Genomic DNA, 16,380 nt, shown 5'->3' with positions numbered 1-16,380 from the left:
CCGGGAGGGCGGGCCGCGGCTGAAGGGCGGGTGGTGGGGCCGGGGTGAGCGCGTGAGCCGGGGAGCGCCTGCGCTCGCCGGCCGGGTCCGCCCCCTCCAGCTTCCCCGGCCACTGCGTCCCAGTAGCTCCCTGCTCGCGCCCCTTATGCTGCGGTTCTGACTGCCGGCAGAGCGCCTAGAGGTCTTGCAGACCCCAGACTCGCTTGGGCTGCCCCGTGGTTCTTGTCCCGGTGCTACAGCTCACACAAGGGTTTGCGCCACCCTTCCCCTAACGCTGGCCCTCTTCCCGGCTTCGCTCGCCTTTGAATGAGCAGTGTTCTTGGCAGTCTAGGGTTGTGGTTGGGTACACAGAGCCGCCAGGACGAGTTACCTGTTGGCTCTGTGCAGAGGCATCTTACAACCAAAGGGACAGTCCGATAGATACCCTAAGAAGATCAGCAGAATTTAATCCTTCCTTAGAGGGCCTGTCAAGGTTCAAGTTTTGTCTTTTTTCGGTCCCAGAGAACACAGTATCTCTAGGAATGAATTCGATATCTGGCCTCCATTCATCTCAACCTATTTCCGGGAGGACTTGAATTGGTAATATAAATATTATTAATATTAAAAGCAAAAATCTGAACTTTATATTCAAACGGAGGATATCTGTTTTTAAGTTACTTGTAAAAGGGATCACTTTCGAATAAAACAATCCTCTGCCTTCTGCACACTGTAAGGCGCTATAATAAACGAATTAGAAAGCATGCATTATGCACAGAAGTTCCTTGGAATTGAGTCCTGCGAAGATAGGCATGGTCTAAACATAAAATTAGATTTTAGGTATTAAAGCTGTCTTCTTCTAAGAAAATAACCTTTAAGGCAGGGTTTCCCAACTGACGCCGTTGACTTCTGGAATGGACATTTGTCTTTCTTGGGGATGGAATGTCTTAGCATTTGTAGGATATTAAGCAGCATCACTGTCTTCTACTACCACTAGATGCCTAGTGACCGCTTCTCCCTCTAGTCATGGCATTCAAAAATGTTTCCAGACATTGCCAATTATCACCCACAGGGCAAACATACCCCCTACTTGAGAACCACACTGCTTTGAAGTTATGAAAAGACCATCCTTTGGCGTTTCTTGCTCAAGTGTATCGAAGCAACTAGAAATAGTCACTTTTTTTCTGGTTCTCATCACACTTTGAGAGATCCCATTTAAAACTGTTGTCTGAACCCGTCTGAGCCAAAATGATATTTTTTCCAGATACCACTCCATTGCAAGATCTTATGCCATGACAATGCTCACCAGAGAAACCACCATAAGAGAGACACTATACTACCATGAAAACAACCAGAACAGATGAAGTTCTCTTATTAATCAATAATAATAACAAGACAACTCGATTAAAATAGAGGAAAAGTCTCAAACACTCTACAAAAGCAGATAAATATTGCCCAACAGGCACATGATAAAGTGTTTAATATCACTAGCTGTCAGAAAAATGCAAATTAAATCTGCAAAAAAAAAAAATACTATTTCACACTCATTAAAACAGATAAACTAAAAGACAATAAGATCAATTGAAACTAGAACTTTTATACATTGCAGAGGTGCATAAAATGGCACACCATTTTGGAAAAACTGATAACAGCAACATTTTACATAGTAGAATACGCACCTGTTCTTTAATCACAAAATCTCTGAAAATAAATATTCTGAAGCTAGACACAAAAGAGTACATATTGGCCAGGTGTGGTGGCTCATGCCTGTAATCCCAGCGCTTTGGGAGGCTGAGGCGGGCGGATCATGAGGTCAAGAGATCAAGACCATCCTTGCCAACATGGTGAAACCCCGTCTCTACTAAAAATACAAAAATTAGCTGTGCGTGGTAGCGCGTACCAGTAGTCCAAGCTACTCGGGAGACTGAGGCAGGACTTGAACCTGGGAGGTGGAGGTTGCAGTGAGCCAAGATCACGCCACTGTGCTCCAGCCTGGTGACAGAGCGAGACTCCATCTCAAAAAAAAAAAAAAAAAAGTACATATGGTATGATTCCATTCATATGAAGTTCAAAACAGATAAAATGAATATCTGGTGATAAAAATCAGAACAGTGCTCACCTGTCAGGCAGTTAGATTAATTGGAAGGGGTCACAGGATAATTTTGTAGGGTGATGGAAATATTCTATGTTTTACTTGTGTACTTTAAGAGATGCATTTTATTACATGTAAATTTTTACCTTAAAAAGTACAATCCAATGTCTTATCTCTCTGATCCTAATTTCTGCCACGACTCTCTCTACTGAAGCCCCAGTATTCCCTTTAATGTTCCTCATCCTTTGTACTTCCCATTCTTTCTGCCTGGAAACTCTCTTCTCCCAGATAGCCACACAGCTTCTGCTCCCTCATTTGTCTGTGCACAAATATGTATCTCAAATCAAAAAGGCCCACCTTTACTGCCTTATATAAAATGTCACTATAATCCCACTTTAGGCCTATTTCCTGCCTCCTTTTTCTTCTCCTTCTTAATACTTGTTACCGTTTGTATACATTATGAAAGCAGAGACTTGTTTATTTTGTTCTCATCTGTGTCACAACTCCTAGAACACTGCCTGACACTATAAATATTTGTTGAAGAGTTGTTACACCAAATGTATCTTCATGATACTATATTGAAAATTCAAAGATATATTGAGTCAAAGGTGATATTTCTAGGCAAACTATTTGTCTATATTGTAAAATAATCCTGATTGATATTATTCAGTCAGAGGTGATATTTTAGGTGAGTTATTTCTCTCTATTGTAAATTAATCCTGAGTTCACTATTATTAGAGGATTACTGGATTTACTCAGCCGACTCCAAACAAGATTCTTTGACTCCATTTGTAGTTTCTCAAATGTTGTGATAAAGCAGGCAAGAAAAGTCAAGTATCAAAACAGCTTTTGCAGTCTTCTCCGTGGGGGAACTCTGAAAATATTCTGCAAAGGAAAGGAAGAAAATCAAGATGGAGTTTTATACATAGATGGAATGTGCTATAATCGAGTGATTTGAAGAGCTACCAGATATATTTTAGAACCAGAAAAGACCATATATATATATATATATATTCTTGTAAAGATGACCTAACAGAAAATTATTAATAAGAATTTATTGTTTTTATATCATTTTATTATAACCAAATAAACTATAAGACCACCAAAGGTCTTACAGTTGATTGTTGGCACATCCAGCTGTGACTATCACCAATAATGTTATTAAAACTCATGTTAATATTAAAGTGAATTGCTTGACTTTTTCATCTATTAAATCAGTAACTATATACATTAATAATTCTGTGGTGAACAAGAAAGATGATGACCATGCTATTATAGTGTTTACAGTCTACTGGAGGTAGGTGGACAATAAACACGTAAACAAATAAATGAGATATTCCTAGTTAGTGATAAGGCTAGGAAGAAAATATGGCACTCTGCTGGAGTGATATAGGTTGCCTATGATCTACTTTCTTTAGGAGGAAACATTTAAGCTGAGATCTGAATGGTAAGGAGGAGCATTCCAGACACATGGAAAAACAAGTACAGAGGCTGTTAGAAAGTAACAAGCCTAGTATGTTTGAGGAATGATGTGGTTGGAACATGTTCAATTCTAAGAAATGAGATCAGAGATGTGAGGAAAGGCTATATCATGTAGAGCCTTGAAGGCCCCATAAAGAATTTGGTTTTATTCTGAGTGAAATGTTTTAATCAGGGAAATTACATAAACTGATTCATGATTTTAAAAGAATCATCTTAGTACTGTTTAGAAAATTGCATGTAGGAGGCCACAAGTAGAAGGGAGACCTATGGTTAACTATTACAGTAATCCAGGCAAGAGGTAATGGATGGTAGATTGCTGTAGAGAAGTGGTTCTCAGCCTGGGACAGTTTTGACCTAGAGCATATTTGGCATTGTCTGGAGACATTTTTGGTTGTCACAATTGGGAAAAGGGGTGCTACTGGCATCTAACAGGGAGAGACCAGGGATGGTGCTAAACCCCCAACATTACACAGGACAGCTCCATACAACAAAAATGATTTGACACAAAATGTCAATTTTGTCAAGTTTGAGGAATCCTGCTCTAGGCTATTAGTATTATAAATGGAAATGAATGGATGAAAGTGCTATCAAGAAGAGGACTTTTTACCGATTAGATGTGGGGAAGTCAGGAAAAGGCAGAAATCCAGAAAGACTCCTAGCTTTTGTGCTTGAGTATCTGGCAATGCTATAGTGCCATTACTAAGATGAAGAAGACTAGGATAGAAGCACATGGAGAGGGAAAAAAAGAATTCTCTTTTGACCACATTAAGTTTGAGATGCTTATTGGGCATCAAAAGTAGATGATGGTGAGGTAGGCTGCATATATGAGTATGAATCTCATATTCATGGAGAATAGATTTGAAATATGAGACATCTGCACAAAGAAGTTATTTAAATCATGGGAATAGATAAGATCACCTCGAGGGAGATCATAGCTAGAATAGAAAATGGAACCTATGACAGAGAGTTAAAATTGAATAAATGGGGTAGGAATGAGATTCATGCATTTGATACTGAAGTAGCAAAAAAACCTGAACACCAGAGTAATGAAATTTAAGAAAAAAATATTACTATTAGATCGAGCCAAATAAAATTGCCCAAATAATTCGAAACCTACAAAAACATAAATTTCCTATATTTCAACTTAATAGAAAAAGTGGCCAACTATATCAAATGCTACTGAGAGATCAAGTATGATTTGAATGAGTATAGAGATTATGGTGACATAAAGGCTGTTAGTGACTTTGACAAGAGCAGTTCCAGAGGAATAGAGGGGTGAAAACCCTGGCTTTTTAAGTCAAAGAGAAAATTGCTAGTGAGAAAAGAATCAATCAGTTCTTTAGATTAAGAAGGATATAGGTTTAGAAAGATATCTTTTTTTAGAGATGAGGTCTTGCTCTGTCACCAAGGCCAGAGTGCAGTGACATTATCATAGCTCATTGCAGTCTCAAACTCCTGGGCTCAAGGGATCATCCCATCTCAGCTTCCCAAGTAGCTGAAACTATAGGCACATGCCACCACACCTGGCTAGAAAATGTGAGTAAAGATACAACTAAGTTACTAAGTTAATAATTTTTTTTTTTTTTTTTTTTTTTTTTTTGAGACAGAGTCTCACTCTGTCGCCCAGTCTGGAGTGCAGTGGCACGATCTTGGCTCACTGCAAGCCCTGCCTCCCGGGTTCACGCCATTCTCCTGCCTCAGCATTCCCCAGTAGCTGGGACTACAGGTGCCCACCCCCACACCCGGCTAATATTTTGTATTTTTAGAGATAGGGTTTCACCATGTTAGCCAGGATGGTCTCGATCTCCTGACCTCGTGATCCGCCTGCCTTGGCCTCCCAAAGTGCTGGGATTATAGGCGTGAGCCACCGTGCCTGGCCATAATTTTTGAATAGAAAAATGAAGTAGTTAATTAGATAATTTTCTTTCTGTTATATATAACTCTGCATATTTTTAAATGTCTATTATCCATATCTCTTGTACAGTTTATATGTATTTTACTATATTCAAGGCAGCCATAGTTTTAGCCTGGTCTGGTATTCCTAGCTCAGTCTTCTCTTTAAAGAATATACTTTTAGAGACACAGTTCTATTTTGGTACATCCACCTCACTATGACCATCTTCGTGGATAGAAAGATGTTTACAATTCATTATATTTTGTATTTCAGAATTTTCATGTATCTCATCAGGAACTTTCTGTCCAGGGCTGTGTCTGGTTCATTTTTAAATAAATGGACTCCTGGAGTGAAAGAAAAAAAATTATAAACTCTTTCCCAAACCCACAACTCCCATTGTCTCAAAAATTTATCTTTAGATCTTGAAATCATACAACCTAAGACAGTTGAGCAATATCTACACTGATCACATGTTGCCTGGTTTTAACTTGCCTAAGTTAATCAATGACTTGTTTGGAGTTCTTGGTCACATTGTTGCCGGCATCGTTGCTGTGCTGCAGGTAGGCATGTCACCCTTGGCAAAGACAGCTTTGTGATTTGTCATTCTTTGAGCCTTATAGGTCAGCACAGCAGTTAGCAATGACTTCTTTCCTCCAGATAAGTTGAAGGAAGTCTCCTTGCTCCCACCAAAGGCCCCACCTAGATTCTGGATACCATCCCTCAGAAGCTTCTGTTCTGCACTTATCCCCATGCCTCTCCTACATAAACAATATACCTCTGTCTACTGGATCTTTCTCATTGGGCATGATATTATTTTTAAGTGAGGAGATGATAATATAACTCCTTTTCTACAAATATCATCCCATTTTTCTTCTCTCCATAGAAAAACATTTTGAAAAAGTCTACTCAACTTCTTTCTATTTACTTATTAACTCACCCCACTATGGCCTCTCCCTTCCTCTGTCCACTAAAACTGCTCTTGTCAAGGTCACCAATAATCTCCACATTACCCAATACATAATCCATGTGTCTGGCTAAGGACCATGTCTATGCACTCAATTACTACACTTTTCAAACATATTCAACACATCTCTGATCACTCTCTACCTTATGAAATTCTGTTATTACATCATATTCCCCCTTACTTTTTTCCTCGCTGTTTTCCTCCTCTAGGCTTCTTCCTTCCTTCCTTCCTTCCTTCCTTCCTTCCTTCCTTCCTTCCTTCCTTCCTTCTTCCTTCCTTCCTTCCTTTTTTTTCTTACTGCAGCCTCAAACTCTGAGGCTCAAGCATTCCTCCCACCTCAGAAGCCTCCTGAGTAGCTGGGACTACAAACATGTGCCACAAACATGCATGTCCAGTTAATTATTTTTTAAAAAATTTTTCTGGAGAGATAGTCTTGCTATATTGCCGAAGCTGGTCTCAGAATCCTGGCCTCAAGTGATCCAACCGCCGTGGCCTTCCAAGTAGTTGGGATTACAGGCATGAGCCACTGCACCCTACCCCATCACCCTTTTTTTTTTTTTTTTCCCCTTGCGGTTCTTCTATTATCTCCCTTTTAAATGTCCACATTCATAGGCTGAAGTCCTGATTACTTTTTTCTTCTTCCTCTGTTACTTCACCTAAATGATAGGATCTAGGCCTATAATTTACATGTGCCGACTTCTCCCTGAGCCTCAGACTCGTGTCTCAAACTGCCTACTTGACCTCTCCACTTGTATATTCCAGTACTTCTAAAAAATACTATGGTCAAAGTGGAACACTTGATTTGTATCCTATCAACATTTTTTCTTCAAAGTCTTCTTCCATGTTAGAAATTGACAGCACTTTGGGCCCAGTGACCAAGCTAGAAACCTGTGAGTTATTCTTAACTTACTGCCCTCACACACCACAACAGTCATTTTATCAGTAAAGTCCATTGCTTCTACCAAACTATTCTCAGGTCATTGAAGTTTCTGTAATCCATTGTGGCCACCTTAGCTGAAGATTTTCCTGCTTTAACTCTTCCCCCCAGTCCATGCTGTACACAGCAGAGTGAACTGTTGGAAACATAAGTGAGAACACCTCACTTCTCTGCTTAAAACTTCTTGTTAGCTTATTGGCTTCCTACTACATTTAAAATGAAGTATCTTGGGCTGCCAGGCCTTACAATATCTACCTTTCTTCTCTTTTCTCATCTATGTATTCTTAACTCTTACTGCTCCAACCACGATGGATTGTGTAAGAGTTTTGCTGCTTCAAAGTCTTGCAGTTACTCTTCTTGTAAGACTGTTTCCCAGAATTTTCCCATGCTGGCTCCTTCTCATCCTTTAGGTCTATCTAGAGTAGTTTCCCTCACCTGAACCCCATATACTTATCATATTATTGTGTTTATTTTTCTCTTAGCACTTACCATTCAGTAGTCATCTTCTTTAAAAGCTTATTTATAAAGTGTACACACTAAATGAAAGCAGAGACTCTATCAAACTCTTATCAGAGTATGCCCAGCAGTATAGTTCCTGGGAATAATAGAAACTCAATAATACATGAGCAAATCAATGAACATTTAAACTAAATTGAGTTTTTCTCCCTCATACTTTTAAAATCCTCTGGTTAAGTAATTTCTAGTCATTTTCCACCTTATCCCCAAAGATTATAATATGCAGTTGACCCTTGAACAAGGCAAGGGTTAAGGGAATCAAGCCCCTGCCCAGTCAAAACCCTGTGTTTAACTTTTGACTTCTCCAAATTTTAACTACTAATTACCTACTGGTGACCAGAAGCCTTACTGATAGATAACATAAACAGGAAATTATATGCATTATATAATTATAATATGTATTATATACTGTATTATATGTATTATATACTGTATTCTTACAATAAAGTTAGAGAAAAGAAAATGTTACCAAGAAATTCATATGAAAGAGAAAATTCTTTTATAGTACTATATTTATTGATAGCTTAAATTTACATTGTCTGTTTCCAAGATGAATTATCTGTCTGGAATGGTGGGCAACCACAGCTGCAACCTCAATCTACAATACATATCATGCAATTTGACTTTTTCTTGTAGTGTCATGGCTTTTCGCTGCTTCTTGGGAGCTCTTTCAGCATCACTAGTGGTACTTTGTGCGGGTCCCATGGTATTATTCAAGGTTTATGATATTGCACTAAACAGGATGAAAAATACAGGAGATCCACCAGAGATTACTTTTTACTGTGATATGCAATTTGCTGAAGACATAAATGGCTCACACAGAGGTGATTGGCTTCACATGGCACTTTTTTTTTTTTTTTGAGACAAGAGTCTCACTCTGTCACCCAGGCTAGAGTGCAGTGGTGCGATCTCAGCTCACTGCAACCTCTGCCTCCTGGGTTCAACCTCTGCCTCCTGGGCTCAAATGATTCTCCTGCCTCAGCCTTCCCAGTAGCTGGGATTACAGACATGCACCATCACACCCGGCTAATTTTTGTATTTTTAGTGGAGATGGAGTTTCATCATGTTGGTCAGGCTGGTTATTAACTCCTGACCTCAAGTGATTTCCCCACCTCAGTATCCTGAAGTGCTGAGATTACAGGTGTGAGCCACCAGGCCAAGCCTCACATGGCATTTTAAACAGATAGAATACTTGAGCTAACAGCAGTAGCAACAGGAGGTGGCTAAAAAATTATTACAGTAATACAATATGCACTATAGTTAATTTTATGCATCTATGATTTAATAATTCATCTTCACATTTGTTTACATTTCTCTTTGAATGGTGCAATGTTCAGTCTGTGTGTGCATAAGTCTTGATAAATTTTAACTTTTTATAATAGACTTGTACATATTTTGTGGTATTAAATGATAAATAGACTAGTATATCCATATATTTTATATATTCATGACACACTCAACTTTTTAATTTTTGCAATATTTCTGTACAGGTTATGAGTTTTCTCAAATTGTCCCAAATCTCCAAAACATTTTCTAATCTATCTACTTTAAAAATCAGCATATAAGTGGCACAGTTCAAACTTTTTTTTTTTTTTTTTTTGAGACAGAGTCTTGCTCTGTTGCCCAGGCTGGAGTGCAATGGTGTGATCTCGGCTCACTGCAACCTCCACCTCCCAGGATCAAGCAATTCTCCTGCCTCAGCCTCCTGAGTAGCTGGGATTACAGAAACCTGCCACCATGCCCGGCTAATTTTTGTACTTTTTTTAGTAGAGATGGGGTTTCTCCATATTGGTCATGCTGGTCTCCAACTCCTGACCTCAGGTGATCCACCTGCCTTGGCCTCCCAAAATGCTGGGATTACTGGTGTGAGCCACCACGCCTGGCCCAAACTTGTGTTTTTCAAGGGTCAACTGTAGTTACATCTTCGTGTGCTCCAGGGATCTTAAGCCTAAATACTGTTTTGACAATTGAATTTATTTGTATATATCATATTTACAAATTCTTTTACTTGAAAGAAACAGAATGCCTAAAATAATAAGAGTTTATATTTTGCATATAATTAGAAGTCCAGGGGAGGGTGATGACCATAGTTGTGTCAGCAGCTGAGCAATACGATACTCTAAGATTGCCATCTCTCAAATTCTACAAATCGTTCCTCTCACAGTCCAATGGTAGCCACTGCAGTTCCAAGCATCACACAATTATATTCAGAGGCTGGAAGCAAGAGCAGCACAAAGGTGAAAACTCTCTGCTTCACTTGTCATTATTAAAAAGGAAACATATTTTCCAGAAGCCCCTCTATAAACTTCTCCTAGCATGTTATTGGCCAGAAGTGGGTCACATGCCCACCCTGAGACAAAAGAGCAGGGATTTTGATACTAAGGATAGAAGGAATGGCTTCTGTGTGGAAAACAAAGAATGAGGACTATATTCTACACAAGTTTAGCCTTATTTGGCATTCCCTCTTTGGCTCTGCTCAGTGAAGGCAGCACATCACACTTGCCCCAGTTTCCACTCCATTACTCTACCCACAATCTTGGCAGGTCTTTCAAAACATGAACATTATGATTGAAGCAGACAGAGAGGCCTAGTGCTTTCTCTATTTAGGTAATATATGTCTGACTTTTCTACGTGGCCTCTGTGGCCAGTTTATATTGTCAATTCTGTACCCATATTAAATTTTAAAATCTAGCTATGAAGAGTTTAAGTGATTTCACATAACCTCCTTTCTGAAGACTAAATTTGGCAAAAATAGGATTTCTAAAGGATTGGAAAAATTAATATTGCTTTGATGCCAACATCTACTATCACAGGCCAGATTTTTTTTTTACCGATTTATTAAAAAATTGATTGGAATATCTTGATCTCATACTATATTACAGGAACAACCCCTCCATCACTAATATGCTACCCCCAAACACTGGTGCTACTGGATTTTTAAACTTTAGAGAGTAAAGAAAATAATCTTTGGGGCTACAACAAAGAAAAAACTTAATGGAACATTTTATGCACAAATTGTGTACTTTTTGTTAGCCTTCTAAGTCAATTGTCTACTTTCTAGGTTTCTGAATGAATTTGTGCTTTGGCTTCACCTTATTGGAATACCCTTTATTGAATATTTAGCACTAATCAGGCCCTAAATAAGCACTTTACATTCATTATTTAATTTGATACATATAGTAATCCAATGTGGCAAAGTTGTCTTCCCCGTCTTCCACCCTGGCTCCAGCAGTTTATAAAGAAGAATGAGGCTCAGAGAGGTGTAATGGCCTACTTGGGGCCATGTAACTTGAAACTGCAGTGTAAGGACTCAGTAGGAAGTCAGTTTATCTGATTCCAGAAGCCCTTACATCACTATAGTAGACCACGATCTCTTGCATGAATTTCTTATCATTCTTTGGGAAGCAAATTTTACCTCCAGCTACTGGTTAGGGCCCCTGTCTTCAAGGCTTTGATAAATGCCTTGCACACTCTTCCATGCGATTCCGTTGCCTGGAATATAAATAAGACATCTTAATTAAGCAAAAGAAGACATTGGAGGTTGGCTGCTGTCTCCTCTAAGGCTATGCAGGCCTCTCTACCCTATTTCATCTGATTGAAGTCTACTGGTAGAAGGTGAACTGCCAAATGAAATATTATCTTTACTTTCCTCGTCAGAATAACCTATCCAAAACCAAGTTCTGTAATCAGACACAAGTTTCTTGGAAATACACAGTTAGTGGTCCTCAAGCTGTTCTAGTTTGTGGTACCTCAAAGTGTGAAATTTGGCCATTGTCTTGGAACAGTAATGGCAAACACTTTCATAATGCTTAGGATATTACAGTGTGGGTCTAAGTATTTGTATTAGTTTTTCCTGTGGCTGCTGTAACATATTACCACCAACTGGGTGACTTAAAACAACAGAAATTTATTCTTTCTCAGTTCTGGAGGCCAGAAGTCCAAAATAAATACCACTGGGCCAAAATTAAGATGCAGAGCTCTGCTCTCTCTGGAGGTTCTCAAAGATAATTCATTCCTTGCCTCTTCTGGCTTCTGGTGGCTACCGGAATTCCTTCATTTATGATCACATCACTTTTTATCTGAGTCCATCTTCACACTACCTTTGTCTATATCTGCCTGTGGTCAAACCTCCTTCTGTTCCCTCTTATATGAATACATGTGACTGCATTTAGGATCCACCCGAATAACCCCCCCATCTAAAGATCCATAACTTTATCATATCAGTAAAGACTCTTTTTAACATAAAAAGTAACACTTAGTGTTTCAGGATTCAGGAATTAGGACCAGATATCTTCAGGAGCTATAATTCAGCCTACTATGGTATTTTATGCATATAACTCACTTAATCACACAGCAATTGAGTTATATATTGTGATTTTTGTCATTTACTGATGAGAAAACTGGGGCAGAGAGAGATTATACAACTTACTGAAGCTCCACTAATCACTAAGCAGACTTGTCTAGATTTGAACCCAGTAAATTTTTGACCTTAAAAATTTGCTATCACCAGAAGTAAGTGAAAATAATTCATATCGGAGAATTCCCCAGACACAGTGTGCCAAGATAGAAGTCAAATGACAAGAAGTTTCTCCTTTAAAGGCAGTCTTCCTAGGTTATGCAATTTCCCCACTTTCTCATCTTTGGCAGGACTCCTTGTTTCATCGTGTACTTTATCATCTTATACATACACAATCAGTTTAAGTGCAGAGCTTTTAGAGTAATATGAGAAAAGTATGCTGTACAAACTGTATGCAGTTGAGATATTTTCTGAACTAATGAATTCTTAATCTATCAAAATAATGCCATGTTTGAGTTGGAAATAAGCAGTATCCAAACCTTTCTAGATATTCCTTTTTTTTTTTTTTGCTTTTAAACACAGACCGTTCTAAAACAGCTTGCTAGACTCCTGTACTCTCAATAACCCAGCTATTTATAGCTTCTTCTGCAACCCCTAGATCCCAGGAAAGGGTTTTGTAAACTAAACATCCGTGGACTCAAACTTGTCAAATTCCTAGCAGGCAACCCCATAAATTTTGGACTAAGGAGACATAAAGTCCCTGTCCCTTAATATGTTTGATCTGCTTTTTGCTCGAGTCAAAGATATACTCACTTTGAGCTTTAACCCAGAAGCAATATCCATCACTACCCCTGGCCCACTGATAAAAACTCATCATACACCTACCTTTCGCACCCTAAACTGTGTTTAAACTTGTGTTTGCCTATATAAACAACCTGTAACAAGCACTCGGGGTCCCAGGGCCAACTTAAAACTTGGGACCCTAACGCGCTAGTAATAAACAACTCTCTACTGTAAATCTCGTGTCGGTGATCCTTCGCGGCGACCCCTGCCCAGGAGGGAATCGACAGTTCGGTTCCAACAACCTACCTGTAAGAGAGACTGGGAATGTAGTCTAGGTATATGTCCTAAAACAAGAGAAACTGAGCTTTTGCTGATTAACTAACAACCTCACCCATATAGAACCTTCAAAAGAAATATGCCTGAATATTATACCACAAACATGGTAGAGAGATAATGTAGACCCAGTACTGAGACCACACAATCTTCAGGGACACACAGGTAGACTCAGATTTGAATGCTGTCTCTAGCCCTTACAAACTGAGGCTCCTAGCCAAGTTACAAATTGTCTCATCTTACAGTTCAGATAATTAACTCTCAAGGGGACTTGGTGAAGATTAAATAAAATAGTGTGTTTAAAGTACTTATTGAAGTACTCATTCACGTAATCATTTAATAAATAATTACTATTATTATTACTATTTTAAAGTTTTACATACAACTTGTTGCGGGAAGTCAGGGACCCCAAACGGAGGGAGCAGCTTAAGCCGTGGCAGAAGAACATAAATTGTGAAGATTTCATGGACTTTTATTAGTTATCCAAATTAATACTTTTATAATTTCTTACGCCTGTCTTTACTGTAATCTCTGAACATAAATTGTGAAGATTTCACGGACACTTATCACTTCCCCAATCAATACCCTTGTGTTTTCCTATGCCTGTCTTTAATCTCTTAATCCCGTCATCTTCTTCGTAAACTGAGGAGGAAGCATGTCGCCTCAGGACCCTGTGATTGTGTCAACTGCCCAAATTGCTTGTAGAGCATGTATGTTTGAACAATATGAAATCTGGGTATCAAAAAAATAACAGGATAACAGCGATGTTCAGGGAACAAGAGAGGTAACTTTGAACTGGCCGCTGGTGAGCCTGACGGAAGAGAGCTATATTTCTCCTCTTTCATAAGCAAATAGGAGAAAGATCGCTAAATTCTTTTTCTCAGCAAGGAACATCCATGAGAAAGAGAATGCGCCCTGAGGGTAGGCCTATAAATGGCCCCTTAAGCAGCGTGCCATCTTTTCTGGTTGAAGTCGAAGGGATGAAATAAGCCTCGGTCTCCTGTAGCACTCCCAGGTTTATTAGGAGGAGGAAAATTCCCGCCTAATAAATTTTGGTCAGACAGGTTGTCTGCTCTCAAACCCTGTTTCCTGAGAAGATATTATCAACGACAATGCCTGCCTGAAACTTCATTAGCAATTTTAATTTTGCCTCATCCGGTAGTCCTGTGATCTCGCCCTGCCTCCATTTGCTTTGTGATATTTTATTACCTTGTGAAGTATGTGATCTCTGTGACCCACACCCTATTCCTGCACTCCCTCCCCTTTTGAAAATCACTAATAAAAACTTGCTGGTTTTATGGCTCAGGGAACATCACGGATCCTACCGCCATGTGATGTCTCCCCCGGACATCCAGTTTTAAATTTCTCTCTCTCGTGCTCTTTCTCTTTATTTCTCAACCCAGCCGAGACACTTAGGAAATAGAAAAGAACCCAAGTTAAGCATCGAGAGCGGGTTCTCCCGATACAACTATATCTATTACAGATCTTCCTGTTGAACCAGAGCAACCTAAATATATGAGTAAGTTAATCATGGTATATGCATTCAGTAGAATAGACTGCAGGCATTTAAAAGTTATTATTGCAAAGGCTACATAATACTACTGAAAAATGTTCATAAAATGTTTTAAATTTTAAAAGTAGAAGACATTTGGAAAAATGATACATTTAAATAGGTTAAAAAATTTTTAGTCACTATAATGTATGAGTTTTTTACTTTTGACTTTTTTATGTTTTTGAATTTTTAGTGACTATTTGACTGTTGGGCTTTTTTGTTCTTTTACCTAAAACTTTAATAAAATATTACAGATATCATTGAAGTTCCTTTGACAATCCTAAATACTACTACTCATCAATTTCACAGAAAACCATTTCTTGAGTTTGCATATGTCTTTCCTGACTAGGTATTTTACTGTTTATGCAAGTATGTTTACATAAAATATAACATTTAGATTTTTTAAATTATATGAGTGGTATCCACTCTTGCTTTGTTTTTTTTCCCATGAAATATTATGTGTCTAATATATATCTGCATTGATTCTCTAGATCTAGCTTCTTTATTTTAACAGTTCCATAGTAATTCGTTAAATGAATATACTACAATCCATTCATTCATCACCATAGTTGGATGTTAAGGGGTTTCCAATTTTTTGCTATCCCAAGGAAACATTGCAAGTAACATTCTTTTAAATATCTTCTTATGAACATATGTGATAGATTCCCTAGCATATATTATCAGAAGCAAAATTTCTAGGTCATAGGACATGGTAATACTGAGGTTTATTAAATATAGGCAAATCACCCTCTTACTGAATCATTTTCCTCTAGGAATATATAAGATCCAATTTTCCATAGCTTTTTGTGAATTCTTTTAAGTGCCCCCCACCTTTTCCTTCTGCCAATCCTATGTTTAATGATCTCTTTCTACGGTTTTAATTTTCCTTTCACTGATCAATCATGAGGTTTTCATTTTTCATTTTTTTATTTTTCATATGTTTATTGGACATTTAGATTTCATATTCTCTTAACTGTTTAATTCTTTCTTATTTGTATTTAACTTTAACTCTGATTTGCAGGGTTCTGTATGTTCTCAAAACTAAACTCATTTTAAGATATAAATATGTCAAATGACATTGTCTATATTGTGGCCTTGATAAATTGTTTAACAAATAAAGTTAAAAATTAAACAAATATTTGTTTACCCTGGTGGGAAATTATAATTATTTCCAAGTTGTTTTTATTGTTATTAATACATGTGGTTCACTGAAGGCATTGCTGAGGGCAAATGTATATTCCACGCAAATCAAAGAGACAAGCGACAGAACCGCTTGCAGTTCACTTTTCCTGCAGCTAAAGACAACAGACTCTAAACGTGCTGCCAACTGTGGAGGATTTTCATGCTGCTCATCCAGGCTTAAATATCTGCTAATTTAGATGATGGCTGCAGTCCATTAGTTAATAGTATTTACAACAAAAGCATATGGCCAGTACTTGGAAGGACAGTCATTAGCTAATGTGAGTCATTTACGGATGACATAGAGATAATTCATATTGTCAGTATGAATTCATATTGAGTAATATGACATCTACTAGTGTTGACCTTAAGAAT

Source organism: Macaca mulatta, chromosome 6 (assembly GCF_049350105.2).
Source record: "Macaca mulatta isolate MMU2019108-1 chromosome 6, T2T-MMU8v2.0, whole genome shotgun sequence".
Lineage (NCBI taxonomy): Eukaryota > Metazoa > Chordata > Mammalia > Primates > Cercopithecidae > Macaca > Macaca mulatta.
Note: the sequence above shows the minus strand (reverse complement) of the source record.